At 38.0% G+C, this 2,500-nt stretch overlaps 11 pseudogenes; all 11 read left to right on the forward strand.

Annotated features, from left to right (window-relative positions):
• Window positions 1–26: 26 nt before the first annotated feature.
• Window positions 27–145, forward strand: LOC148461841 (5S ribosomal RNA; annotated as a pseudogene).
• A 116-nt stretch (window positions 146–261) lies between these two features.
• On the forward strand, window positions 262–380 carry LOC148461842 (5S ribosomal RNA; annotated as a pseudogene).
• A 116-nt stretch (window positions 381–496) lies between these two features.
• On the forward strand, window positions 497–615 carry LOC148461843 (5S ribosomal RNA; annotated as a pseudogene).
• A 114-nt stretch (window positions 616–729) lies between these two features.
• Window positions 730–848, forward strand: LOC148461844 (5S ribosomal RNA; annotated as a pseudogene).
• A 115-nt stretch (window positions 849–963) lies between these two features.
• Window positions 964–1,082, forward strand: LOC148461845 (5S ribosomal RNA; annotated as a pseudogene).
• Window positions 1,083–1,198: 116 nt separating this feature from the next.
• LOC148461846 (5S ribosomal RNA) lies at window positions 1,199–1,317 on the forward strand (annotated as a pseudogene).
• Window positions 1,318–1,433: 116 nt separating this feature from the next.
• Window positions 1,434–1,552, forward strand: LOC148461847 (5S ribosomal RNA; annotated as a pseudogene).
• A 115-nt stretch (window positions 1,553–1,667) lies between these two features.
• LOC148461848 (5S ribosomal RNA) lies at window positions 1,668–1,786 on the forward strand (annotated as a pseudogene).
• A 115-nt stretch (window positions 1,787–1,901) lies between these two features.
• LOC148461849 (5S ribosomal RNA) lies at window positions 1,902–2,020 on the forward strand (annotated as a pseudogene).
• Window positions 2,021–2,136: 116 nt separating this feature from the next.
• On the forward strand, window positions 2,137–2,255 carry LOC148461850 (5S ribosomal RNA; annotated as a pseudogene).
• A 115-nt stretch (window positions 2,256–2,370) lies between these two features.
• On the forward strand, window positions 2,371–2,489 carry LOC148461851 (5S ribosomal RNA; annotated as a pseudogene).
• The last annotated feature ends 11 nt before the right edge of the window (window positions 2,490–2,500 follow it).

The raw sequence follows: 2,500 nt of genomic DNA on the forward strand, positions 1-2,500 counted from the left end.
GAGGTCTAAAGTTAATGTTTTTGAGCACCTACAGCTGAACCACACTGGACATGCCCAATCTCGTCTGATCTTGGAAGCTATGCAGTGTTGGGCCTGGTTCGTACTTGGATGGGAAACCACCTGGGTATGCCAGGTGCTGTAGGTAATTTTATACTGCCATAACATTCTTTTCTATTACATTTTACATTTAATTTTTTCAACTTATCAATGAATGTACGTGAGTTAAGAAGTAATAGAAGTCTAAATTTAATGCTTTTGAGCATTTACAGCCAAACCACACTGGACATGCCCAAACTCGTCTGATCTTGGAAGCTATGCAGTGTTGGGTCTGGTTAGTTCTTGGATGGGAGACCACCTGGGAATACCAGGTGCTGTAGGTATTTTAATGCAGCCATAACATTCTTTTCTATTACATTTTACATTGAATTTTTTCAACTTATCAATGAATTTACTTGAGTAAAGAAGTAAAAGAGGTCTAAAGTTAATGTATTTGAGCACCTACAGCCAAACCACACTGGACATGCCCAATCTCGTCTGATCTTGGAAACTATGCAGTGTTGGGCCTGGTTAGTACTTGGATTGGAGAACACCTGGGAATACCAGGTGCTGTAGGTAATTTTATACTGCCATAACATTCTTTTCTATTACATTTTACATTAAATTTTTTCAACGTATCAATGAATTTACTTGAGTTAAGAAGTAAAGAGTTCTAAAGTTAATGTTTTGAGCACCTACAGCCAAACCACACTGGACATGCCCAATCTCATCTGATCTTGGAAGCTATGCAGTGTTGGACCAGGTTAGTACTTGGATGGGAGACCACCTGGGAATACCTGGAGGTGTAGGTAATTTTATACCGCCTTAACATTCGTTTCTGTTACATTTTACATTTCATTTTTCAACTTATGAATGAATTTACTTGAGTTAAGAAGTAAAAGAGGTCTAAAGTTAATGTTTTTGAGCACCTACAGCCAAACCACACTGGACATGCCCAATCTCGTCTGATCTTGGAAGCTATGCAGTGTTGGGCCTGGTTAGTACTTGGATGGGAGACCACCTGGGAATACCAGGTGCTGGTGGTAATTTTATACTGACATAACATTCTTTTCTATTACATTTTACATTTAATTTTTTCAACTTATCAATGAATTTACTTGAGTTAATTAGTAAAAGAGGTCTAAAGTTAATGTTTTTGAGCACCTACAGCCAAACCACACTGGACATACCCAATCTTGTCTGATCTTGGAAGCTATGCAGTGTTGGGCCTGGTTAGTATTTGAATGGGAGACCACCTGGGAATACCAGGTGCTGTAGGTAATTTTATACTGCCAAATCATTCTTTTCTATTAAATTTTACATTTAATTTTTTCAACTTATCAATGAATTTACTTGAGTTAAGAAGTAAAAGAGTTCTAAAGTTAAGGTTTTTGAGCACCTAAAGTCAAACCACACTGGACTTGCCCAATCTCGTCTGATCTTGGAAGCTATGCAGTGTTGGGCCTGGTTAGTACTTAGATGGGAGACCACCTGGGAATACCAGGTGCTGAAGGTAATTTTATACAGCCAAAATATTCTTTTCTATTACATTTTACATTTAATTTTTCAACTTATCAATGAATTTACTTGAGTTAAGAAGTAATAGAGGTCTAAATTTAATGCTTTTGAGCACCTACAGCCAAACCACACTGGACATGCCCAATCTCGTCTGATCTTGGAAGCTATGCTGTGTTGGGCCTGGTTAGTACTTGGATGGGAGACCACCTGGGAATACCAGGTGTTGTAGGTATTTTTATGCAGCCACAACATTCTTTTCTATTACATAATACATTACATTTTTCAACTTATCAATGAATTTACTTGAGTAAAGAAGTAAAAGAGGTCTAAAGTTAATGTATTTGAGCACCTACAGCCAAACCACACTGGACATGCCCAATCTTGTCTGATCTTGGAAGCTATGCAGTGATGGGCCTGGTTAGTACTTGGATGGGAGACCACCTGGGAATACCAGGTGCTGCAGGTAATTATATACAGCCATAACATTCTTATCTATTGCATTTTACATTAAATTTTTTCAACTTATCAATGAATTTACTTAAGTTAAGAAGTAAAAGAGTTCTAATGTTAATGTTTTTGAGCACCTACAGCCAAATCACACTGGACAAGCCCAATCTCGTCTGATCTTGGAAGCTATGCAGTGTTGGGCAAGGTTAATACTTGGATGGGAGACCACGTGGGAATACCAGGAGCTATAGGTAATTTTATACTGCCTTAACATTCTTTTCTGTTACATTTTACATTTCATTTTTAAACTTATCAATGAATTTACTTGAGTTAAGAAGTAAAAGAGGTCTAAAGTTAATGTCTTTGAGCACCTGCAGCCAAACCACACTGGACATGGTCAATCTCGTCTGATCTTGGAAGCTATGGAGTGTTGGACCAGGTTAGTACTTGGATGGGAGACCACCTGGGAATACCAGGAGCTGTAGGTAATTTTATACTG

This window comes from Taudactylus pleione, unplaced genomic scaffold, assembly GCF_031769625.1.
Source record: "Taudactylus pleione unplaced genomic scaffold, aTauple2 ptg000967l, whole genome shotgun sequence".
Lineage (NCBI taxonomy): Eukaryota > Metazoa > Chordata > Amphibia > Anura > Myobatrachidae > Taudactylus > Taudactylus pleione.